We start from the raw sequence: 27,284 nt of genomic DNA on the forward strand, positions 1-27,284 counted from the left end.
CTATTTGCAGATGATATGATGGTTTACCTAGAAATCTTAAGGAATAAGGAAAAATACTCATTGAGAGAATTAATAGTTTTAGCAAAGTTGCAGGCTACAAAATAAACCTTCAAAAATAAAAAAGATTTCTGTATAACAATGAAATTTAAGAGACAACAATGGGAAAGGAAACCCTACTTAAAATAATTACAATGTTTATAAAGTATCTGGGGATAAATTTAGCAAAACACTCAACAAAGAACAACTTAAATAGCTGGAAAAAAAAAAAATCAGAGTCCGTGGGTGGGCTTTTTTTTAAATGATAATACTACCAAAGTTAACTTGGACTTTTTTTGTTTTTAAGCAATCAGGGTTAAGTAACTTGCTCAAGGTTACACAGCCAGTTATTTCTGGGTGTGGTGCTAAGTATCTGAGCCCAGATTTGATCCCCAAGTCACCCCAACACTGGAGCCAGTGCTCTTACTCACTGAGCCACCTGGCCGCCCCTGTTAACTTACACTTTTAAAGCTACATCAATTAAATTATCGAATGCATGCTCTATAGAACTCAATAAGATAACAAAATTCATTTGGAAAAATAAAAGATCTAGAATGTCAAAGGAAATGATGAAAAGAGGTAGGGACAAAGGCATACTATCACTTTCAGATTTCAAAACTGTTACCATAAAGCAATAGTTATCAAAACTTTCTGTATTGGTTTAAAAAGAGAGGCAAATGAATGGAAAAAGCTAGACAATGGATAACCAGAAACAATAGAACACAATAACTCAGTGTTTGATAAACTGGAAAAGATAAATTACTTAGGGAGGAATTCCTTATTTGATTTTTTTAAATGCTAAGAAAACTAGAAAGAAGTCTGAAAGAAATTAAGTTTAATCAACAGAAGTATGAAACTCTAGGCCCACAAAACAAAGGAGTGCACACTAAGCAGATATGTAATTGGGGAATGTTTTAAAAAAGAAATAAAAACACAATATAGTATATATAATATTAATTTGAAGTTGTCTATGTGAACATGTGACCCAATTTGTTTTGAGTTTGAAACTACTGCCTTATTTCTAAAGCACAAGATCTCAGATTTACACTCTAAGTCTAATAATACTCATTAATGAAAGAGCTAACATTCCAAAATTGTCCATTGTCCCAATAATGTATGGGCCACATATGAGACAAAGGAAAAGTGAGAATAATAAAAGTTTATAGCTACAAAATCTGTATCAGTTAAAAGTCAGCTACCTAAATTGAAATATTATCCAAATGATTCAAATTAATTCAAAATTAGCACTTAAATAGTCAGAGATGGCTACCCATAGTGCATCTCATTCCAAGTATCACCCCACTGTAAAATCCATTCCCAACTAGGATAACAAAGAGTTTATAATTTTCTGCAACAAAGTGACAAATGCTTATACATAATAAGCACAAACATTAACAACATAAATATAAGACATTAAAAACATAATCAATAGCATTAGCTCAGGCAGTATGTGTAATAAGAAGAGCTATGGAACTGAGGTTTGGTAGACCTGTGTCCATTGTGTTTTGACTTCTTTCAGATTAGAATGAAAGGAAAAAAAATAAACCTAAATGTACATTCCACCTCTGACACCTGCTATGTAACTATAGGCAATCTTTCTATGTCTTAGTTTTCACATCTGTAAAATGCATATAATAATGCCTGAATCTCACAAGGTCTTTGTAAAAATAAAAGACAATGTAGAGTATTTCATAAACATTAAAATGATTATTCAAATTATTATTTTAATTCCATTGAACATGTGTCCAAATTTTCTACATAGATAATATATTTCATGTATGTCTTTCCCAGAAACAGTGAGGTAGTAGATAGAGCACCAGGCCTGGAGTCAGGAAGACCTGAGTTTGAATTCAGCCTTACTAGCCATGTGGCCCAAGTCACTTAACCATTTGTCTCAGTTTACTCCTCTGTAAAATGAGCTACAGAATGAAATGGCAAACCACTCCAGGCTTCTGCCAAGAAAACCCCAAACAGGGCCCCAATGAGGCAAGCATGACTGAAAAATGACTGAATAAGTCTTTTCCAATTCTTGACATTCCATGTGGGTTACATTCAAAAACCGAAAGGCAAAAAACTGATACCAATATTGGTCTGTTATAGTTACAATGGTTACATCCTTTATTCTATATGTCAATAAACAAATGACACAAATAAACACTTTTACCCATTTATCACCTACTAGGTATTTTACTAGATATTGTCCATTTGGACAAAATAATATCCAATTAAATTTTTATCAAAACACTTTGCATTCAAATACTTTTAAATAATTTTGAAATGTCAGTTCTACATCATCTATAGAATTTAAAATTGGTCAAATCTGAAATGACAAATATACCAAAAAATTACTGATTTCTTAGAGGGTGATATCAAGTTCCTTAAACAGGTATATTCAATATTTGGTGCTCTAATACAGTGAATTTAACTACCTTTCCCAACTCTAAATGAGCAATCCAGCCATCTGTGAAATTAAGCTTGAAAACTGTTAGGTAATAAAATTTTGATTGATTTCTGCTGTCCCAAAGAAGTTTATATTCTGTCAAGAAAGATATTCACACATAAAAGTATACACAAAATGAGGATCAAGTTACCCAAAACTGACAAGAGGCTCTATGTTTATAACTGTCCTAATCTCCTAAGATTCTTTGTATTCTTCCCTGACCCAAAACAAAATCCAAAAACTTTCTCACATTTGTGCTACTATAAAAACAAACAACTCTGAAAATCTTAAGAGCTCTGATCAACAGAAAGACCAATAAAGATTCCAGAGAATCTATGCTGATGCATGCCAATCACTTCCTGGAAGAGAGGTGATGGGTACAGATTTTAACAGGAGATATTTTTTTGGACATGGCCAAGAATCTTTTTTTGCTTGATTATGCACATTTCTCACAAAAGTTTTGCTGGGTATTTCCTCCCATTGTCTACCTGAGGGAGGGACAAGGGGAAGAAGGAGAATGAAAAAAGACAAGAGATTTTTGTTTATTGAAAAAAAATGTAAATGCTACCATTTTATACAACATAGGTTTCTAAACTTGCCATTTATCAGTTCCTCTTTAGAACCATGGAGAAGTGTCTTATAGCTGAAACAAATGTATAAGATGTCCAAATCGTTCTTCCTGCCAATAGAATAGCAGAAATTAGGGCCACTGGGTTGAGGGTCTAGGAATAATAATAGCAACAACAAAAATTACAGCCAGCATTTATGGATCACTTTGAAGTTTACAAAGTGCTTCACATATCTCATTTGCTGCTCACAAGAGAGCCCATTGAGGTAGATGCTATTATCCCCATTTTACTGATGAGGTAACTGGGTCAGAGACAGTATAAGCTACAGAATGACTTAAGTGTCTGAGGAAGGATTTAAAGTGAAGTCTTAATGACTCCAAGTCCAAAAGCCTCTCCACTGTACCACCTAGGTGTCTTAAGCCATCAAAGGTTTGGTGTATGTATACACCAAGCTTTTCAATAAATAGAATCATAAAATATCAGAGTTGGAAGGTACTTCAAAAAACTATCTAGGCTAACCCATATATGAACAAGAATCCCTGACAGGTGTTTGTCTAGACTTTGTCTGAAGATCTTTATCCAATGAAGGGGAATTCCTCCACTATCCCCATCAACCAACCTAGTGAGGCAGCCTATTCCACTCTGGACAGCTCTAATTGTTCAGAGATTTTGCCTGACATCAAGACAACATCTGCATTGTTAATTGTTTCTTTGTACAAAAGTACAATATTTGTAAAAAGGATGTTATTAAGAACACTTCATTCCATAAGAACTAAATTATAAATGTGAGATCTATTACTAGGCAGTAACAATTAATTACAAGCTTAAATTAGGTTTTTACTGCGATCTGAAAATATATAATCTTCATAATAGCAATAATATTCTTAGCTTGTAGCTCCAAAGAACTGAAGTTTCTTGAATAGTGGGCAGGTTTAAGGGACCCACCTCACATTTACTTTTCTGTGCTCGTGATGAGCTGGTCAAAAGGGAAATATAGGATCATTCACGGATATGCTGGCCCCCTGTACAGCTTTACACCTCTCCACTTTGGTTTACTGCAATCCCCAAGAGAGAAAACCAGCTCATTCATTTTCCCCCCAACTTGGATGGGAGGGCCACCTGGACCAGAGAGGAATGTGAATAAGGTCTTGTTTAATATTTAAACTTGTGTCAAGGAAAAAGAATAACACTAAAAGTACACAAGTGATAAATGTCAATTTTAAATCTTCTGTATGCTTAAATTCCCTCATTTTAAAATAAAATTTAATCATCTACAAGAATCTTGATTATGTGCATGCTGGATTGTAGTGGACTAGGTGAGAGAAAAAGGGGAACACGGTTGAAAGTGTTGTTTGTTTGTTTTTTTACTACAATACATAGCACTCAGTGCCTGATAAATAGTGGGAATTTAAGAAATTATACTATTAAAGAAGAGGCTGTTGGGTAAAGGTCAGATCCCAAGGAGATAATCTTTGAGGAGAAATTACTTTGTTTTGAGTGATAGGTAGGAAAAAGTGGGGGGTCGGGGAAGAAGAGGAACCAGGTAGTGCAATGGATATAGCACTGGGCCCCTGGAGTCAGAAAGCCCTGAGTTCAAATGTGACCTCAGACACTTACTAGTTGTGTGACCCTGGGCAAGTCATTTATCCCCTGCCTACATAAAACCAGAGAAGGAAATGGCAAACCACTCCAATATCTTTCCCAAGGAAACTCCAGGGACATTACTAAAATGCTTTAAAAGACATTATGTTAGAAGATGAATCCTTCAGGTTGGAAGGGTCTACATAAAGTCCATGGGGCCACAGAGCAAGACATGACTGAAGTTAACACAGATCAACCTGAGACTGGATGTGGTGTTGTACCCTGTTACAACAAAACACATTCCCATCTCTGCCTCTCTAAACCCTAACTATCCTTCAAGGCCCAACTCAAATGTTATCTTCATCAAACCTTCCTGAATCCTCCTACAACTCTCCAAATCCCCCCAAGAGTGAGCTTTCGTGAACCTCCCAGAGGTCTGTTGACAGCTTTCTTATGTACTTGTCACATTCTACCTTGAATTATAGATATTTCTGAAAGTGCCAAAACCCCTGCGCTGGACTGTAAGCTCCCTAGAGGCAATAACTTGTCTTTTATATCTCTGTATCCTCCACAGTGTCAAGAACAGAGCACTGTACAACTGAGGTACTACATCACCTGGAAAGCATCACTCTCTAAACATGGGAACCAGCACCATGAAAGGCATTACAAAAAGACAAGTGAGTCATAACTGGTGCAAATGGTGTACTGCAGGAATGCCCTAACTACCTGCTTTAAACATCTGCAGGCAGTTTTACAGATTAAGGATTGAACCTTTTGTAATAAAAAATTTATCAACAAGATCTGCCAAGTCAATGGTTTAGTCAATAAGGGAGTTCCAAGTCTTTTTTTTTTTTTGCTTTTTGGAGGGCAATTAGGGTTAAGTGACTTGCCCAAGGTCACATGGCTAGTTTTTGTGTTAAGGATCTGAGATCACATTTGAACTCAGGTCCTCCTGACTTCAGGGCCGGTGCTCTATTCACTGCACCACCTCACCGACCCTGGGGGTTCCAAGTCTTAATTCATTATCACTTTGTGTAGTCAGACATAAAGTCATCTTCTAGGGGTAAAAGTGACATAACAAAAATCTATGATTTCTGTATCTACCGTTCTCCTGAAAAAAGCAGAATGTTGCCTTCAAAAAGTAGGACCTTTCCACCACAAGAACAGCAATAACAGCTCCATTCACTTCCTACTCAAATCAATAAACTGTTAAGTACCTACTCTGTGCCAAGCACCATACTAAGCATAGGGGATACAAAAAGAAGAAAAAGATAAATTGTGCCTTCAAGAAGCTCACAATCTAATGGGGGAAACAACATGCAAACAAATACATACAAAGCAAGCTACAGGATAAATAGCAATTAAAGGGAGGAACACTGGAATTAAGAGGAGTTAAGGAAGGCTTCCTATAGCTTTTTAAAGGATCTTTGTCCTTCAGCTCCTCATGTTACAAGCCTTTAAAAAAAACCTTCAAATTAACTTTAAATGTTTAGAAATCTATTTTGCTATTAAATGTCACCTGTTTGATGCTGTTCTAACACAGACACTAAATAAAACTAGAATTCTTCACAAAAATTGGGACAAGACTTAAAAATGGAAGAGAAGACAGAGAGTAACTAATTCAAGCTTTACTTTACAAATGAGGAAACTAAGGCCAAGAAAAAGGAAATGACAAAAGGTCACAAAGGTAGCACAAACTCAGTATACAAGATGTAGAGGGGAAAAAGAAACACACACACACAAAGACAAAAGACATGGAAAATATTTTGATAAGAGGATTTAAAATAAGTCAATTTTAAATAAATTATGCCATTTCTATCACTATAAATAGCAAAATGTCTTGTTTATTTTTTGAGCTGTTATTTGAAAGCAAAAGGTAGTATAGAGGTATAGTATACAAAAGGCATAGTAGACCAATAACTCATGTTGGTGTCAGGAAGACTGGGTTAGGGTCCCCCCTCTGACACACCCTTGATCTGTGAGCTTGGACTTAAGTCACTTAAATCTCTCTGTGCCTTAGGTAACTCTCTATGCAGACAGGTGCTGATCTGAATTCACTATATCAATGAAATCACAGGTCTGTCCCCTCCCAAGTATAGATTTAACAAAATATAAGAATTATAGTGAACAAAGCCAGCAAATCACTAGTTAAATCAGTTTTCATGAAGTATGCAACAAATACTGTCAGTTCCAAGAAATAAAGTCATCTATCTGCAAAATAAACTCAGCAAAATATTTCCACACTCTACCTATAAATGTTCTATTGCCATTCACTCCTTCCACCAAGAATCATAAAATTCATCCTAGATCACATGAATAAGTAAAATCCATTTGGGGAAAAAATGTTTTTAACTTAGATTAATGGGGGTAAAGAACCAGAGAATTTTAACAAGTGGGAATAAAAACCAATTCTGTTATCAAAAGCAAATAACTAAAAATTAACTTTATTGCAACCTCAACAACAATACAACTTCTTTCAAAATACAAACAGAAGCACCATGGAGCAGCAAAAGTCTCAAATTTTCCTTTTCTCCTTCAATGCCAAGATCATTAGCCTATTCTCATAGGAATCATTAAGAGTTGGGCTCACTTGGTATCAGTGGTCAGATTATCAACTAGGACACAAACAAGCTTAAAAGAATAGCAATGAGCTTGGAAGGGGCCCTGGATCACAGAGACAGAATGGAAAGAGCAATGGATTTGAGTCAGATTCTTAGTCTTTAAGTCTGGGTTCAAAAATACTGACTTTGTTACTTTCAACTTGTATGATTTTGGACAAGTCACTAACTTGTTTCGTCATTTTCAATCATGCTGGACTCGTCATGACCCCATTTGGGTTTTCTTGACAGAGATACAGGAGTGGTTTGTCATTTCCTTCTCCAGTTCATTTTACAGATGAGGAAGTTGTGGCAAACAGGGTTAAGTGACAGGATCACACAGCTAAAAAGTGTTCTTGAGGCCAGAACAGAACCATGAAGATGAGTCTTCCTGACTCCTGGCCCACCACATCATCCACTCTGCCACCTAATTGCCCCTTAACTCCACAGGCCTCCCCTTAAACATCTCTAAAGTGAGGGGATTGTGAACCTGCAGATTTCACTACTGTGCACATGCTCAAAAGAGATCAATAAAAGAGAGAAAGGACAATTTGTACAAAAACTAGCTATAGTAGCACCTTTTTTATAGCAAAGAACTGGAAGTCAACTGAGTATTCATCACCTGAGGAACAGCTGAACAACCTGTAGTTTAGGAATGTAACAAAAGATTTCTGTGCTGTCAGAAATGACATTATGGATGGATTCAGAAAGAAGGAAAACAATGAGAAAAATAATTTATATGATGACTACAACATTATAAAGGAAAACAACTCTGAATCATAAAATGTCATCAATACAATAACTGATGAGGAATCATGGTACCCATTCACCTGTTGGAAGAGAGGTGGTGGCCTAGAGATACAGAATGAGATAGACATTTTTAGACATGGCCAACATGTGGCTTTCTTTTTCTTTAACACATTCATTTGTTACAAGAAAGAGTGATAATAGCCCTCCCCCCACAAAAAAAGAAATGTCAATTGAGCACTCTAAAAATACACAGATGAGAGCAAAAGGAAGATCAGAAGAGGACACAGATAAGCACAGCAGTATCAGTAATACTGTTAAAATTTAACATATGTATGTATATTTTTAAACTAAGCTCAATATAACAGAAATTGAAATTTTCATAGAATATGCCTTTTTTTGTTCTTTGTATATGGAAATGTTCATGTTTCTTGATGTTTGCCAGATTCATAAATTTTTTACATGAGAGAGGTGAACTGGTTGACCTATCAGATTGCTTCATGATCCATAATTATGATTCTGTGTAGTTGTCACTGACCTTAATGCCGCAACAGCATCACTGCCCAAGTCTTGGGTATAAGCTTTACCTTAGACTGTCACAGAAGCTGGTAAATCCAGCACATTGCACAAGACTCTCTACAAAAACATACAACACATATGCACAAAAAATATTTATAGTAGCACCTTTTTGTTGTAGGAAATAACTGGAAACAAAGTAATTACCCATCAACTGAGGAATGGCTGAACCAACTGTGGCCTATGAGTGTAATGGAATATTATTACAATTACTAACAATGTTATTACAAATGACAAATACGATACATTCCAAGGAAAGGGGGTGTCAGTGATTGATAATACAGACAAAAGAAAATAGAGCATAAAACATTAAAACTACACAAAAGATAATGATAAAGATCAGAAAAGAACACAAATGATAATTTTGTTACTATAATGTTAAATTCAATATTTCTTTTTACCAAGACAAGATGTACATATAATAAGTAGTTCAAGGTTGCATAAACAATCCTTTTTTGTTCTTTGTATATTAAAACAATGGTGTTTATTTGATGATTAAGTTCATTTTCTTTTTTCTTTTGTCTGTATCATCAATCACTGATACTTTCCTACTTTACAACAATATGATATGAATATGACCCCAATTCCACAATTTGGTCATGAGTGATAATATAAAAAATCTGATCAAAATAAAGAGCACAGGTCTACCAGGCTTATCACTACCATAGAAGTAAATTGAATTAATCTGACAGGATATGTTCTGTACCAAGCTATGCTCATTCTTCACTTGTGCCACAATACGCTTAATTCTGATGACATGCTCCAAACACCTGTTCAGTTACTTTGACTTTAGTCCATTTGTGTTTTCAAAGAACTCGGTCTCTTGGGAGGCATAAATATACTAGATTTGCTTAAAATATGCACATCTGGCAATTCAAAAAGTTATCATCTGGTCCACATATTCTTAGTAGGAAATTCTTTAATAATCTCTAGGTCATATATTGTTTTTCCTTGTTCTAATAAAATAAGAAACTTTTTGTTGCTGTCATTCAATTTGATATAGGTTAACAAAGCTGAAAACTGGTTACGGTACATTCTCAGGAAAGAGAAGGATTATACTCCCTCAGAACACATCTTTAAAATAAAAACAAATATTAATCACAGATATGTTGGTGAAAAATGAGAAATTGATGTCTTGGACAAGAATCAGTCTTTGAGATTTAAGAAAGTGAAGAACCAGCAAGAAAGGCAAATTAGAGGCAGCTAGGTGGTACAGTAAATAGAGCACCAGCCCTGAGTTCAAATCCGGCCTCAGACACGTAACACAAAACTAGCCATGTGACCTTGGGCAAGTCACTTAAGCCCAATTGCCCTACCTTCCCCCTCCAAAAAGCAAAAAGAAAAATCTAAAAAAAAAGAAAGAAAGCCAAATTACTGATTTTCTGAAATAAAGAAAAAGGAGGGGAAAATGAAGAAAAATTAAAATAAAGAAGACAGAGATGAGCGAAGTGGAAAGAATCCAGACAGCTGAGCAAGCAATGTTTCTGTAGTGAGGGACAGGTATGCAATGAATGGCAATAAGTCAACTTATCACAGGAAACACACTTCCTGGTTCCCATCATTTTTTCACCAAATTAAACTTACCATCATTTTTTACATTCTGAAATACCACAATAAATAATTACCATCAGGATAGATGACAAAATGTAAATGTTTCATATACATATATACATTTTAGCTATGTGACAAGTAATTATAGTTTCAACTGTCTACTGAGAATGTTACCTGAAGCTCCCGAAGTCACTAGGATAAACTAGAATTTTAAAGTGATGTGCAATTCCCCGATAAATGCACTACTGTATATCTGTTCATAACACTACTATTCTTCTGTCCAAGGCTTCAGAAACCAGATTTCTCCTTGGCAAGTGAATTTTAGAAGTAAAAACAATTTTCTCCACAAATTAGATATTTGTAAATTTTGCAAAGTGCTTAGCATAGTGCGTAGCATATAGTAAGCACTTAAAGGTTTGTTTCCATGTTCCTCTAACATTCCTCTTTCTTTTCTAAGTTCATCAAAAACACAACTACTCCCAATCCTATCAGACTGACTCTATGGTACTTTATGATATTAGGGTTCTGAGGGAATCACATTTAATATCTCTTCATATTAGAATAAAAAGTTTTTATCATTACCATTATTATTATTAGTTATTGCTCATTCATATTTACCTTTTTATGTTTCTTTTCATTCATCTGTATTTCAAAGTTTCTCTGCAACTTTTATTATGAATATTTGGAAGTCTGTTTCTCTAGAAGTCCATTTTTATTTCTTTAGAATTATACTCAATTTCATCAGGTAAATTATTCTTGGTTATAAGCCTATATCTTTAGGTTTCTAAAATGTGATATTCCAAATGTTCCACTTCTTCACAGTGATGGCCACTGAATCATGTGGTGATACCACTTGTTCTCTTTAGTACTTGAATTCTTTCTTTGTAACTTCTTCAAAATTCTTTTGACCTAAAAGCTGTAGATTTTGGCTATAATATTCCAGGTAGTTTTTATTTGGGGATGTCTTTTAGGAGGTAACTGGTGGGTTCCTTCTATTTTCACTTTGCTCTCTTGCTCTTAGAAATCTTGGCAGCTTTCTTTTATGATGTGCTTTTTTTTTTTTTTGCTCATGAATTTCAAGTCGTCCACTGATTCTAAAAATTATCTCTTTTCTGTTGTCCAGTCAGTTGTTTTTGCTATGCAATAACTTGAAATTTTCTTTCATTTTTCTACTCTTTTGACTTTGTTTTACTATTTCTTGTTGTCTCCTGATGTCAACAGCTTCTATTTTGTTCACTGTAATTTTCATGGAACTTGTTTCTTAGGTAAAGTTTTATAACTCCTGTTCCAAGGTGTTAATTTTCTAATTCTTTCTTCCACAACTCTTATTTCTTTTCCCATTTTTTCATTTAGCACTCTCACTGATTTTTAAAAATATTTGTTTCAATCAGCCAAGATCCATCTCCTCATCCTACCAGGCTAACCTGCCCTGCCTACACCCAAAAGAAAATTCATTACAATCACATATAATCAATCAAAACTACTTTCCACATTGGCCATATTGGGGGAAAAAAGTCTCATTCTGCTTTCTGAGTCCTTCACTCCTCTATGAGGAGATGGATAGTCTTGGGAATTATGATTGGTTATTATGCATCTATCTGACCATTCTCCAATTCTCCAGTTTATGGGTACCCTGAGAGTACCATTCCTTGCTACCTCAAAAAGAATTATAAATATTTTTGAACAACCTTACAGTTTGTTTTGCTTAGTACTAATCCGTCTCTCTAATTTCTTAGTACTAATCTGCCCTCACCCTAATTTTCCATACCTCCTTCTCCTTTTTCACTCTTAATTCTCTGTTGAGTGAAATGAGTTTTTGTATCCAATTTTGCCTGCATGCATATTTTATCCTTCTCTTGACCAGTTAGGATGAGAGTAAGATTTAAGAGTCATAATACTTCCAAATCCCTCCCTTATTTGTATAGATGTCTACTTGTAGACTCCCATCCTTTCATCAGGAATGCTTGTACCTCTGGTACCAAGATATTAATTCCCTTTCTAATTCTTTCTTCCATAGCATTCATTTCTTTTCCAATTTTTCCTCAAAATTCTCATTTCATTTATAAAAATAAAATTTTAAATCTTAACTCCTTTTTTAAGCTCTTGCTTTACCTCTTCCAGGAATTATAGTTGATTTTTTTTTATGCAGGCTGTGTTCTTCTCTGAAGCTTTACTGTAGGCACTTTGGATTCATTATTTTCTGGGTTATGTGGCACTTTTGGAGGGAAGTTCTAGGGCCTGGTGCTATTGCTGCTTTCTCAGGTTACGGTGTAATATTTCACAATCTCAAGGCCAGGTTGAGAACCTGTTAGCTTTCAGAGTTCCCCAAGTGGTTTCATCTAGGGCAAAATCTGATTGGTACCCACCTTGGTCTGAACTCTACAAGTTTTTGACCTGTATCTGAATCTCATCAAGAGCAGACTGCTGCTAGATTCAACTCCTCGCTGAGAGCTGAAAAGCTCTGTTGGTTTAAGAGATATCAGAAATGTAAGCTATCCTTTGGTCTGGGATTCTTCTCCCTGGATAGTCCTTGTCAGGCTGAGACAGATATTGAACATTTTACCCTGTTCTGTGCCTAGAGGTTAAGCCACATTGCTACTACTGCTGCCACTGCTACTAGCTTCTAAACTTCCTCCTTTCTTACACCATCTAGGCCCACCCTAATCAGGGAACATCAACTCACAAGGTATCTTTTCAGTATGCCCTGAATCAATGACTACCCTGAAATGGGTAGTAAGCAACAAAGCTGCCAGTCTGCACCTGTCCTGTTCCAAAGCCTGGGTATGGGTCTGAGACTTCCTCTTGCCCCAGGATACACAATTTCTCTCTGGGTGCTGTGCTCTTGCTCGTGGCTCAACCACACTCCCAGTGGCCACAGATATGTCTGTCTATCTACCTATGCTGGGCTGGAGAAATGACTCACTGTGACCTTTTCTAGATTTCCCCATCTAGATTCGGTGAGATGCAAGTTTTGTGAAAGGGAGCTCAACTATACCGCTTCCTATCACTCCAGTGTCTTTCTCACATGATTTTTTTACATAACTTTTAACTCTTGCTTTATCTCTTGCAGGAATTCCAACTGATCTTCTGTCAATGCTATGTTTTCTTTGAGGCTTTGCTTGGAGATATTTTGAATTCATTCTTCTGGGATTATCATCTTGAGCATCACTGTCTCATAATAGCTCTTTAAGGAAATATTCTTTTTTTTTCCTTTTTGCACGTTCTTCCAGCCTACTTCCAGACCTGGGACTTTGTTAGAGCCCTCCTCTAAGCACTTCTGCAGGGGATTTCTGAGCTGTGCTTGTGTCCTTTTGTGTCATTCTTCTGGTAATTTATTAGACTAACAAATGTGCTATTCCAGTATTTCAGGAATAGCTCAGACTGAGGACATGCAGGGTTTGAGTGCTCCCAAAGTTAGTCTGATCCAGAACAAAGTCTTATCACTGCCCTTCTGACTGAAGGGTTTGGGAACGAGTAACACATCTACTGGCTTGTCCCTGGTTGAAGTTACAGTAGACTTTTGCTGGACCCAGTTACCTTACCATCACCAGCTACCTGGAAAGCTTGTTGGTTCAGTGTGACAGAATGCAGGATCTCATTTGGTCTTGCATTCCTGTCTTGGTTGTTCCTCTTCAGGCTGGAGGCTAGAATTAAGACCACAATCTGCTCTTGAGATCAGAGCCACACATCTGCTACTATCAACTTGCTCCTCACTGGAGACATAACCTCAGGACCACAACTCTTCCTGATGTGGAATGCCACACCTAAGCTCAGGTCCCCTCTTCAGTCCACTCTGAATCTATGAACCAGAACAGGATAGTGACAGAGTTGCCACTTGACATTTATTTCTATACTTTGCACAAAATTGGTCACAAGATTGGGCCCCTATTATAGGGGTCTGAGACCTCTTCTTGCCCTGGTACATAACAGTCTCAGTCTTCTTTTATTTACTACTGTGTTCCATATTTTGTGCTCCTGGCTTGACCATATCTCCAGTTTCTGAAGAACTCCCTAAATTGATATGAGCTGGAAAAATGACTGTGATTATTTTATTATTTTTTCAGATCAATAGTTCCGATATAAAATCCTGTTTTTACTTTTAAAGAACTTTTTAGCTTTCTAGTCTTATATCTTCATTTCTTCCCACGTATTCTGCAATCCAGTGGCATTGGCCTTCTTGATGTTCCTAACATAATACAAAGCCACTGACTATTTTCATTGTCTGCCCCCATGCCTGGAATTCTCTACTCCTTATCAAGCTTTTATAGCTTTCTTCAAGTCCCAGCTAATAAATCCCATCTTCTGCAAAAAATCTTACTTGATCCTCTTTAATGCTATTGTCTTGCCTGAGATTAACCTTAATTTATTTTATCTATTATCTTTTGTACATAGTTGTTTGCATATTTTTACCCCCATGAGAAGAGAAACTCCTTGAGAACAGGGATTGTTTTTTGCCTTTCTTTGTACTCCAAGGACTCAACAGTGAGCCTGGCACACAAGACTTAAATTGGTTCAACTGTTCTGGAAAACAATTTGGAATTATCCAAGAAAAGTTGCTAAAATTATCAAACCCTTGAGCCACATATCCTAATACTGGCATCATACTTCAAAGTTAATGATAGCCTAAAATAAAAAGATCTATGTGTACAAAAATATTAACAGCAGCATTATTTGTATAGGAAAAAGTTAGAAAAATGTGTCCTAAAAACTGGGTAATGGTTTAACAAAGTGTGGCATATAAGCTTAATAGTATATGATTATAAATTTCAATGAGTAAGAATTCAGAGAAACACTTAAAGACTGGTGCAAAGTGAAGAAAGTAAAGCTAAAAGAATAATGCACACAACAGCATAAAAACAACATTAAATAGCAAACCTAAGTAAAATATACTTTATTTCCAAAGTTTTCAAATTTAAAGCACACATTTTGCCCATTTCTTGTTGTTTAGTCATTTTTCAGTTGTATTCAACTCTTCACGACCCCATTTAGGGTTTTCTTAGCAAAAATACTGGAGAGGTTTGTCATTCCTTCTCCAGCTCATTTGACAAATGAGGAAACTGAATCAAACAAGGTCAAGTGACTTGTCCAGGGTCATATAACTAGTAAGTGTCTGAGGCCAGATATGAACTCAGGAAGATGAGTCATCTCCTGATTATAGGTCAGAAAAATCCACTTTTAACATTCAGCTGACCCACTTCTTTCCATAAGCACTTTTTAAATTACAAAATTCTGAGAGTAACATGTTGTAATAGCTATTAAATGGTTTTCTTTAACTGTTTTCATAGAATGTACAATGTGGGCAGTTTGTTTGGGTACTTACTGGCAAGTGTCTGTTACTTAAAATAAAAATGTACCAATAATTTTTTATTATCTTTTTCATCTCCAAGAGTTTTTAGCTGACTTAATATAGTGAGCTCAGATGTTCCCCCACAGTGAATCCTTGAACAGAGCAGCTTTTGTTTCCAAACCAAAGACAACTAAAATTTAGTTAATTAAAAATCAATCTTAAAAGCCAAATGACGATCACAAAGAGAAAAACTAGCATATAGTTTTAATCTACTTTCAGAAACTAAAATGTGCAACCCTATCACTTTGAATAATATTGTTTCCCCTACAATTACTTTACTGAGAGGAAATCCTGAATAATGGCTAGAGAACCAATTTCAGAGGCAAAAAGATCTGAGTTCAAGTGCTGCCTTTAACACCTGTGTGACCCTGATCAATTTCTCCATACCCCAGGTAGCTCTCAAACAATGTATGTTAATAGCTGATCTACATTGGTAGAGGGAATTTTCTATCTTAGCAGTTCCCTATTCCAATAGAATCTCAGATTTGAACCAAAAGAAAATATTTTTATAATTTTTACCTGACATTGGGGGAAGGAGGAGATAAGACACCTTCACAATAACACCACCTACTTCTCAAAGTTGTTGTGAGGATAAAATGAGGTAATATTTGTAAATCCCATTGAAAACCATATAGTAGAACATAAAGTACTACATAAATGATAGCTGTTATTAATAAGCTATGTTCTAGTTAACTGATTAGTTTAGGAAACCTAGGCTGCTCTCTTCAAGGACTGGCACTAGGGGACATTAGAGCTCAGTATGCAATGGATGTGATGCCTCATTCATTCACATTTAAAGAAAGTGAATTACAATTAAATACCCTTTCCTGAAAATGAGGTATGGGGAAGCTAAGGCCTATGTTGGGAGCCTGCCCAATGGAACAACAGTCTTCCTTCCTATGGGCCATATCCAGGCCAACTTACTTTTCCAGGTCTATTACATATTATTCCCCTTCACACATTTCATACTCTGGTCAAACTAGCCTTCTTACTGTTCCTAAATTTTGACTGCACCCTATGCCTAGAACATACTCCTTTATCTGTCTTCAAATGCTAGTTTCCAATAAGATTCAACCATATCACAACTTTCTAAATAAGTCCTTTCCTGAGCTCCCGCCCCAGCTCCTAGTTCCTTCTACCCGAAACCCTAGGCAAATTACTTAACTATGTTTTCCTCAGTCTCCTCACCTGTAAAAGGAGCAAGAGGAGGAAATGGTAAATCACCCTACTACCTCTGCCAAGAAAATCCCAAATGGGGTCACAAAGAGCCAGACACGATGGACAAAACTACCTTGAATATACATATCTGGTATTAAAGCATATGAGACACAAGCTGTCTCATAAGATATAAGCTCATTTAGGATACAGACTCAATTTTTCATCTTTGTATCAGTAACATAGCATGTTGTCTGGTTACATAGTAGGTACTAAATAAATGATTAATGTTAATTATTAATTATCATATAATGTCACATATAATTATTATTAATTAATAATGACTGAGTAATATCTTCAGTTTAGGAAACTGTTCCTCAAAATCCTATCCATAATGGCCTTCCCAGACTTCATGAATCTTTACTAAAGTTGTACTCTCATGCCTCCTCATGGAATGGAAGGGATGCTAAGTTTCTGAAGACCATGCCAGCAGGGAAGCTGGCTTAGTATATACTTTTTGCATGGCATATAGGCACAGTTTATCAGCCCCAGCAAAGGGGAATAGGGCCAGGCCTTGGCACAGTGGACAGCAGTCTGAGCCCCAGTAGTATGGGGAAGGGCAAACACATCAGTGTTTGTTGACATGGGTAATGTCAAATACAAATAGTATATACTATACTATTTTAGTTATCCTTGCTTTGGAAACAAAAGCTGCTCTGTTCAAGGATTCACAGTGGGGAACATCTGAGCTCACTATGTTAAGTCAGTACTTACATTAAGTCTAGCTCTCGCGTATTTCAAGTCTGAAATTAGAATGAAATGAGATAATCATAGGCTATATAACAATTAACAAAAGGAAGTTTACTTAGTCCAAGCAGAAGGATATTTAGAGCAGGGAAGGTATATTCTTCCAGAATATGACCTTGAGTCAGCTGACTAAAACTTTCCTTTGCCAGGGTTGGTGATGCTACTGCTCTGTGTTCAGAAACCTGAGATAGGACCTGCTCCATACATATTTTTGCTGTTTTTGTATTCAGACAACTAGGAAGGTAAGTCTATGATCTAACCCTTTGTCCCCTAAATCAATTAAATCTGGAGGATAATTTCAATTCCTTATAAGAAAAAACTAGTTTAATCTGCATGAAGTGGGACCTTGGATTATTATTCCCGCTAAACCATATATACCCTCTGATGGCAAAGTCCTAAAGGTCTTCTGTGGACTTTCCACCAGTTAAATGGCTTTAAGGGCAACCCAGAACCTAAGAATTCAAGGAGTCTGCCATGCAACAGCAGAAGAGGAAAGGAAAAACTAAAATAGAAGAAAAATAAACAAAAACAATGATCAATTTAACAGCACCCCCTGAAAGAGTAAATTAATATAGAAAAACAAAGTCTAGAAATCCTAGGTCTCAACACATCCTCTCCCCACCTTCAGAAGGACTGAATTCCAGACTTAAACACGTGTGTGTGTGTGCGCGCGCATGCGTGTGCGCATGTATAGTAAAATAACTATAACTAAGAGGCCATTACTATCTTGCAAGCATCCTGTCCCAATATCAGAGCTTATATGAAGAACTACTCTACTACTCTATACCTACAACATTTTTAGGATCCCTTGGCACACCAGCTGAGATTCTGTCTTTCTGGGGGCCCCATAGTGGAAAGGGGATACTAAATCTTTCCTCCTTTAGAGGCTTCTTCTAGGGGATTGCCCTCCTTCTTACTTAGGCCACTGTGAGTCCTTGAACAGCACTCCCATTTTTTGCCAGAAAAGCATGCTTTGGATAAGAATTGATTTTGGGGGGGCGGCCAGGTGGCACAGTGAGTAAGAGCGCCGGCCCCAGCGTCAGGAGACCCGGGATCGGTTCTGGCCTTAGATACTTGGCACCCACACAAAATAACTGGCTGTATAACCTTGAGCAAATTACTTAACCCCAGTTGCTTTAAAAAAAAAAAAAAGAATTGATTTTGGGAAAATGGGCAGACAATTTCAACTCCCCTACCTCCCGTTACCAGAGAGTAAGCAGGATTTACCAACACTACCCATTTGTCTTCTAACTCTTCCCTGGGGAGTAACTGTCCAATAACCACACAGTATTGTATTGGTAGCAGTGTAGGGGGTCAATCAGTTTCAGATTACAGTAAATAAAAGGTTACACTGAGCCTGCCTTTGCCATGTCAATAAACTCTGATGTGTTTGCCCTTCCCCATACTGCTGTGGCTCAGACTGCTGTCTACTGAGCCAGGGCCTGGCCCTATTCCCCTCTGCTGGGGCAGATAAACTATCATTGCCTATATGCCATAGAAAGAATACTGCAGGCGCCGCCACGGGGCCCTGACACTATGCTCCTATGCCAGGATCAAGTGCTGCCTATCGCCCCCATTACAGTTGCTTTCAGCAGGATCCATGGAAAAAAATTCAACCCTAGATGTTGAATACTACTTTATATGAAGATTTATTCACATAAAAATTTTAGTAGGCCATGTTTCAAGATCTCATGACTTCTATAACTTTGCAAGACCAAAATGGAAGGATTAGGTGTTTCTTAGAAATCAAATGAAGAGAATTCAACTGATGCAAAAAAAAAAAAAAAAAAAACAGCCAAGCAGAGACTGCAGGTCCACATAGGAAGTACATAGTCCTAGGCTGGAGTCAGCAAAGTAGTATGAGTGAGCAAGGGACTCAAAGGTAAATTCTGATCCAAGAGCAGAAATCATCTTTTTTACCCTCTTTTACACTCCCTATTTATTATATGTGAGGAAGGACTAATGAGTGTGTGTTGACAGCCAAGAGAGAATTAGAACCCTGCTAGTACAACTTAAGCTTGATTAAGGCAGAGACAGAGGGCTAGGCTTCAACAAGGATAATTAAATTGAATTATGTCACCAAATTAAATAATGGGGAGAAAAAACATGTCAAGGTCATACCAAGGTCTCTTGCCTACCTATGAATGTCTTTCTCCTATAGGTTCCTGTAACTGTAAAAAGTGAAGAGGTTTTTTCAACAATCAGGCTGGGAAGAAGGGGTCTTACTTACTTACTGCTGAACTATCATTTCCCTATGTCAAGGTAAGAGTGCACCAAACATGATGACTTCTGGACTTCTACTTCCAACACAGTTTAGCTCCTTACTCCACTGCCTACTTTCTCATCTCTACCCCAGCAGCCTTCTCACACTAGCAGGTCTTCCACACCTATGGATTCCTCCTTAGATTGAGGAGCTCTGACCCAGAACACTCATTTGAAAAAAGTCCTTCCCAACCATGCTCACTTCCAAACAGGCTTAGCCTCTAACTCCCCAGATCACTTCTCTGACATGCCCTGGGTTACCCAAACCCCTACCACCACCACCACCACCACCACCCCTTCCAGTTCCCTTTTGTGTTGATTTTTCCCATTAGAAAATAAGGTCCTTGGGGTGGCCACGTAGCACAGCGAGTAAGAGCACCGGCTCCAGTGTCGGGATGACCTGGGGATCGAATCCCAGGCTCAGATACTCAGCACCACACCCAGAAGTAACTGGCTGTGTAACCTTGAGCAAGATACTTAACCCCAATTGCTTAGGGGTGGCCAGGTGGCTAAGCGAGTAAGAGCACCGGCTCCAGTGTCGGGATGACCTGGGGATCAAATCCGGGCTCCAAAGAAAATAAGTCTTTAAGAGCAATGGCTAGTTTTCTTTTTACTTGTATCTGTATTCCCAGTGCCTTCCACATAACAAGTGTTTAACAAATACTTTATCCTAAGCCATTGCTAAATACCTTGACCCAATGTACTTGCTTTAATTTCTCAAATTCACACCATCTACTTGGCCTTAATATTGGCTTTTTTGTCATAGAGTTGTTTGCTTTCTCCCTGGAACACAAGTTCCTCCCATCCAGAAGTGGCAATGGAGGATGGAATATGGCACCTTCTTACTTAAAAGTTTCTGGGCCTTCTGCATCACTACCTTTTATCTTTATAAATGGCCATTCCAAATACATTAACAAGCCACTTAACTACTTCCAAAGCTCACAACTGCAAACATGCTAAAAATGATATATTACTCAAGATGAGTTCAATGCTCACTAAAATACACACACACACACAGAAACAAACAATAAGGGAACTGTGGAATACATTTTCAATAGAAACCAGGGCTGGTCAGAAGGAATAAAACACTTTATTGTGTTTCTCCAATGAGATGGCAAAGCATTATATTTCCTGTAACACAAGTTCTCTTATGACTTTGTTTTAAAAAAAAGGAAAAAAGAAAAAGTGCACATCCAAAAAAAGATTTCTCTGAGCTATGAATTACAAACTTTTTAAAAACTCAGCTGTGATATAATATGGAAATAACTTTTACTCCATGGCTACAGGCACTAGCAAATCTTTCAAATGAGTTTCTCCTATTAAAAAAGAAAATAACATGGACTGTATACCATAAACACAATACTCATTTTTAGGCTCTTTCTTTCCCTTAGCTGTTGGAATATAACTGAATAGAGTTAGTGAATAAATATGTCTGATTCTAGATACACCTATCCATACAAACTAGGTGGAAAGGTAAGAGGCCTATCAACCAGGTTGGTGAATCCTCACAAACCAGCTCCCACCCAGCCCACCCCCCACCTCCATACATCTGTCTCCCTGCCATTACTGCTACCCTTTTGTCACTCATTATATAACATATATACATAGATTTTTATGTCAGTGAATGGGACATGGAGAAACAACATGCTATGGAGCTGACCCTGGAGTCAGATGACTTGAATTCAAAAGTCCCTTCTCCATCACTTATTAGCTCTGTGATCTTGGGAACTATTAAAAATAAAAATTTTTCTGATGTTTTAAATCTGAGGGTTACACTGGTACTGTGCCCACAAAATATTTCTTAAAAAATCAGGTCTCCAGTATATTGGATAATTTTATTGAGGATTCATAGAAATACACAGACAAGCATCATGTAGGATGAGATGCCATAGACATAAGATGCTTTCTACTCTGTACGAGTGGAAATAATCCCAGTAAAGGACTACATGATGAGGTGCAGGGAGCCACCACAAAACTCTCCTGAGAGGAAGTGCACATCCCACCCCCATGTCAATCAATGTCCAAGAACAAAGTCCTGTTTGGTCTGTGCTAATCATTTATGGCTTTGCTATCTACGGAGCTGTTTAGGCAGATATGTACATAAAGTACCATTTTTTTAAACAGGAAGTGATATATAAAAATGAACAATGAGAAAAAGCATGCCATAGTGAATAGAGGACCAACTTTAGGTCCAGAAAGAACTGGTTTTGAGTTCTGCCTCTAGCACAAATTAGCAGTATGACAATTTCCCACTGCCTCCAGCAACTCTCTAGAACTATAAATTACTGACAAGATGTCAATCTATATCAAAGAAAGAGGTCTGCACACTGGGAGTTAACATAGATGAAGTTGCAGATCTGGATCAAAAAAAAATACAGACTACTATCACCATCATTATATACTTCAACGGATCTCTGATCTCATCAGGTACTACAGGTTCTCCCTGTAGGTTGTACTTTATAACACAGGCATGCACCTTTTTCCTGTGATTTTTTTTCCTATATCCTCCCATAAAGTCTTCATAGAAGACCTGACCTACCAAAAGGGAAACAGGCCTACCTCTAGGTATTTTAGCATCCCACGGACAACTAAGTATTTGTGTTGGCCATGTGTTGTTACTTGTTACTCTTGCTATGACCAATACTGTTTGCTTCCTTCTCCAATAACATAATTTCAGAGTAGAAAGAAAATCCAAAGGTCATCTAGTTTAATACATACCTGAACAAGAATCTCCTTCCTCTGTTACACATGACAAGTGACCATCCAGCCTTTACTTGAAGACTTCAAAGGGAGAACCATTCTACTCTTGTATACCTCTAATTGTGCCTGTTTTCCTTGAAGTTAATCATACATTTCCTGCATGATATGTAAAATATTATATAAAATCCTCAATAAGATACAACAAATCTTAAAAGAGGATAGAAAGGGAGGGGAAAAGGAAAGAAAGGTTAGGATTGTCTCATATCCAGGTGTCCAAGTAGAAATCTATACAAAAAAAGGAAGAAGGGGGAAGAGAAAGAGAAGGCAAAGGCTGACACTTTAACCTTACTCTAAAGTGAAATGGTCAAAGGAAGAAAGAATCAGAGAGAGAGAGAGAGAGAGATTGGTACAGAAAAACATTTCACAAATTAAGGAAATAAGATAAAGGGAATTAGGGATGTATAGTCCCAGATTTGGGGTGATTAAGGAAGGGATTAGTCCTAATCACAACAAAATCTAATCAAAGATATACAAAAATATTTAGAACTCTTTTTGAGGTGGCAAAGAAGGGGAATCTAAGGGAAGTATCCATCCACTGGAAAATGGCTAAACAAATTATGGTTTAGAAAAACTGTAGAAAATGAAGGGAACAGTTTCAAAGAAACCTAGGACGACTTATATGAACTAATGCATAGTGAAGTTAGCAGAAGCCTGAGAACAATTTACACAATGACAAAAACTTTGAAAGATGTTAGTAATTCCAATCAGCATGATGTCCAGCCACAAGAAGAGGTAAAAGTTTAGAATGCAGTATAAGACACACACACAAGTATGACTGTGTTTAGACATACACACACATTTTTTTTCCTTTGGGACATAACCAATGGAGAAATTAGTTTCACTTGATTGTACATCTTCGTAATATGGGAAAAAATTAAATTAGACTTAGATTTATATTACTTCAAATTATTATTCCACTCTTTTAACACTGTCAAATAAACATCTCTTCACTTTTTGTTCCCTTTATTTGTTTATTCTATCACTTCCATTGATGAACTACATACAATCAAAAACAACCATGAGAATGCATTGGTGCCCTGTACTATCCAGCTGATAGGAATATACCTGACAAGTTGGTTTCCAAGAATGAATGCAAAGCATCATAAAAACAGGAGCAGCCTATACTGGGGCAGCAGTATCATCCCCAGTCAAAATTTAACAGCTAAACAAGTAATGCTTTATATCATGAATGGCCACCAATCATACCTCCAAAATATACAGCAGAATATATTTCAGGGCTATGGATGTACAATTCGAAAATACGTGTCTGCTTGTAATCTTTGGGGGAGAAATGCCAATGAGATGGCAGAAATCACTTAAGCAGTTGTATTCATCAGAAACTCCTTTGGTGATCATCCCACATTTAATAGAAGCAGCTTCTAATGCAGGCATATGCTCTAAGCAGTTGAAAACTTTGACATTATCATTGTTTTAAATCTGGCAGCTTTTATATAGGATAGAATGGAAGAAGGAAAGGTGGCGAAATCAATTAGGAAGCATTTTCAGTAATCCAGATATCAGATCTGGATGAGAACGTATGGTAATGGGGAAGGAAAAAAAAAACATTAAAAAGGTATTTCTAAATACACAAATGAATAGACTTGTTTTTATTAAAATAGCAGTACCTATTTTTATTGAAGAAAATATCCAAAATTGGTAAGTTAAAAACTTAATAGTCAAAAAACTTAAATCAGGGGTCCTTAACATTTTTTATGCCATGGTTTCTTTTAGTAATCTGGTGAAGATTACCCTTTCTCAAAATAATGTTAAATGCATAAGATACAGAATTCAAAACTGCATCAATAGATAACCCAAAAGTTGGTCGGGGGTGGAATATCAAATGTTGATTAACTGAAACATCACTGGGAGAGTTTAGCAGGGTATGTGGCTGTTGTCATGAACATAGAATGAGTAAAGAGCAAGGCATTCAGAAGGTCAGTCAAACCTAACACACAGCAAAGACTGACTGCAGCACAAATTATCAGAGAACCTCTGGACCTCTGAGCAGCTCACCAATATGAATGAACACAGTCCCACAAGACACATTCAAAGTATGATACACAGGACATGTTGACTTCTTTGTACAACTGGCAAACCAGCCAAACACAAATACACATGTGGAAAGGGAAATAATGGCATAGTAATGTCCCTGGTTAAATTTAGGAAAATACAGTAGTCTCCATCAGAGAAGAAATGTTAGTTCACTTTCCCAAGCAGATGTAGCACCACCTCCCTTCTTTCCCCACCACCTCCCTTCTTTCCCCATGTCCATTTTGTTATTCTAAAAGAGGGAACAGAGAACAAAGTCTGCGGCTGAATTTGAACTCAGACCTTCCTCATTCCAGGCCCAGTGCTCTATTTGGGACATCCTGAATAGGAAAGCAGCTGTGTTAATATCTACTTTTCTAATTAAGAGAAATTCAGATGATCAAAAATGTTTTACTTTTCTTAGTACTTACAGTCTATATGTTCTACTATTAGTTATACAGCTGCCACAATACTTAAAATTATTTTTAGCTATTTCTCTTACATATGTCTTGTTTCCTAACTAGACTACAAGAACCTAAAATACAAAATCCATATGTGATACATCTTACAAGTTCTGATAATAAGTTTTATCCTTTTAGTACTGTCTTTCTCTTGGAAATTGGTCTATTTCTTGTCAACTGTCCCCATCTAGCTACTTGGTACAGTGGATAGAGAGCCAGGCATGGAATCAGGAAGACTCATCTATATGAGTTCAAATCTGACCCTGGGCAAGTCACTTAAGCCTTTTTGCCTCAGTTTTCTCATCTGTCAAATGAGTTGGAGAAAGAAATGACAAACCATTCCAGTATCTGTCCCAAGAAAACCACAAACAGGGTCATAAATAGTGGGACACGACTGAACAACAGTAAAAATCCCCATCTTTTCCCAAGTGGAGGATGAGGGTAGGTGGGGAACTTTGGGGTAGTAAATTATAATTTATTACCAACTCGATCAGCCTCAGACATTTACTAGCTACGTTACCCTAAGCAAGCCACTTAATAAAGTTTGCCTCAACTTCCTTATCTGTAAAATGAGCTAGAGAAGAAAATGGCAAACGTTACTCCAGAATCTTTGGCAACAAAACCCCAATAAGGGTCACAAAGAGTTGGACACAAATGAAAATATCTAAACACCAACAATAATCTTCTTATTTTGGATTAATTTCTACTATTATCTTTTATCTTCAATATGCTTCCAAAACTATTCATAACTTGGGTACACAGTTTTTCAAGCTCTACAAATTAAAGTTGTCTTTTTTTTTAATATACAAAACAGGGGGAATAAAGGATTATTTTTCCTAGAAATTACAAGTAATTATTCTTATTCATCTCTAAGGAAACCTTTTTATTCTGCCATTTCCCTGTTTTCTTATTGAAGAATGATCCCTTTTATTATGTCTTCATCTTATCACTAGAGAATGAAAATACAGAATGAAAAACTTGAAATGCTCCAGTTTGAAGGACCTTTAAAAATCAAGTCCAAATCCCTCATTTTACAAATGAGGAAACTGAGGTCCAGAATAGTTAAGCAATTAACCCAAAGTCACACAGTTATCATCTAATGACCAAAAACAACCCCAAAACCCAACCACAAGACTAGAATGCAAGTCTCCAGACTCACTTTTCAATGCTCTTCTTTCTTCCAATACTGTGGTAATGCTGCATAAAGCAATTATAATTCAGATAAGAAAACTGGAAGGATAACAATTGTATTTTTATCACACTAAATCCTGAGTGATTTCTCCCTCCATGTCAGTGGTGCTGGAGTACTTTTGGACCAGATAAAACTTCTATCTGTTAGCATTTTAAATGCAAAATGTGGTTTCTGCTACTAAAAAGTTGTATTCTTACTTCTTCTCAGATGGGGCATTCTAGACCAGATCCACAAACTTAGGTTTTAATATATTTTAACCAGTTCAGTTACCTGAAGTGTCTTCATCACTATCATTTCTCCAAACCCTTCCACTTTCTAGTATTTCAACATTTTCCTCTTGGTTAGCCAGCCAAAAACCAACAGCAGAAGTTACACAATGCTTTTGTGGTGCTTCCCTGGGTGACTTCCTCACTTTCATCTCTCCTTTGTAAAGCTTGTAATGTTTTAGAAACACCTTAGTTCTCTGGTTATTCAACAAGCCACTATGACATATACAAACAGCAGTTTCTCTAGATATCTGACACTAGATTAGTTAAGTAGGAACAGAATATAGTACATTCCTACACTACCTTTGGATAACTATGAACACATTGTGAAAAGTTGGGACAGCAAGACCCTCAGCATGGTTCAAAGTATATTACACAGGTTCCCATGAAAAAGTTAATGGGGGTGGGGGGAGATGTAATGTTTTTGCATCCTGGCTTGAAATTGTCTCTCATTTAGAAAAGCAAAAACTGGAATAGGAGGCAGGTCGAGGTGGGGGGCACTCTGAGAGAAAAATTAAAGTCAGAGAGAGATTCAGAAGTCCAGGCTCACACATATAATTGAATTCAGCATTTCCTAGATGAAGATCAAACCTCACTCCTTGGAGGTGCATCAAGGAGAGGGAGAAAGGGAGACAGAGAAAGGGGAAGGTAGGAAGAGAGAAAGGAAGAGGGATAGAAAGGAGAGGAAGAGTGGGAGAAGGAGGAAGAGTGGGAGAGAAGGAAAGGGGAGAGAGGGGGAGGGGAAGAGAGGGAGTGAGGAAGGATGGAAAGAGGAAGAAGGGGGAAGAGAAAGGAGGAGGAGAAAAGAAGAAAGAGGGAGGGAAGAGTGGAAGACAGAAAGAGTGGTACAGAGAGGGAGAGAGGGAGGGGAAAGAAAGGGAAAGCAATACCAATATCATCACCTGACCA

At 37.1% G+C, this 27,284-nt stretch overlaps 1 protein-coding gene across 7 annotated transcripts in view; it reads right to left on the reverse strand.

The window, feature by feature from the left end:
- The window catches only part of SH3GL3 (SH3 domain containing GRB2 like 3, endophilin A3), a 138,243-nt gene that overhangs the window by 110,522 nt on the left and 437 nt on the right, over nucleotides 1-27,284 (reverse strand). For 2 of the 7 annotated variants that reach the window (XM_069098707.1, XM_069098704.1), the window contains exon 1: nucleotides 22,387-22,540. The exons of 4 other annotated variants lie outside the window; for them this stretch is intronic. The gene's annotated coding sequence lies outside the window, so the exon portion shown is untranslated. Of the gene's footprint in view, nucleotides 1-22,386; nucleotides 22,541-27,284 lie in introns of those variants that run through there. One more of the 7 variants, XM_069098708.1, reaches the window with a different exon arrangement.

The sequence above is a fragment of the Petaurus breviceps genome, unplaced genomic scaffold (assembly GCF_028583685.1).
Source record: "Petaurus breviceps papuanus isolate PSGF00001 unplaced genomic scaffold, PetGlider_PUasm1.0 37, whole genome shotgun sequence".
NCBI lineage: Eukaryota > Metazoa > Chordata > Mammalia > Diprotodontia > Petauridae > Petaurus > Petaurus breviceps.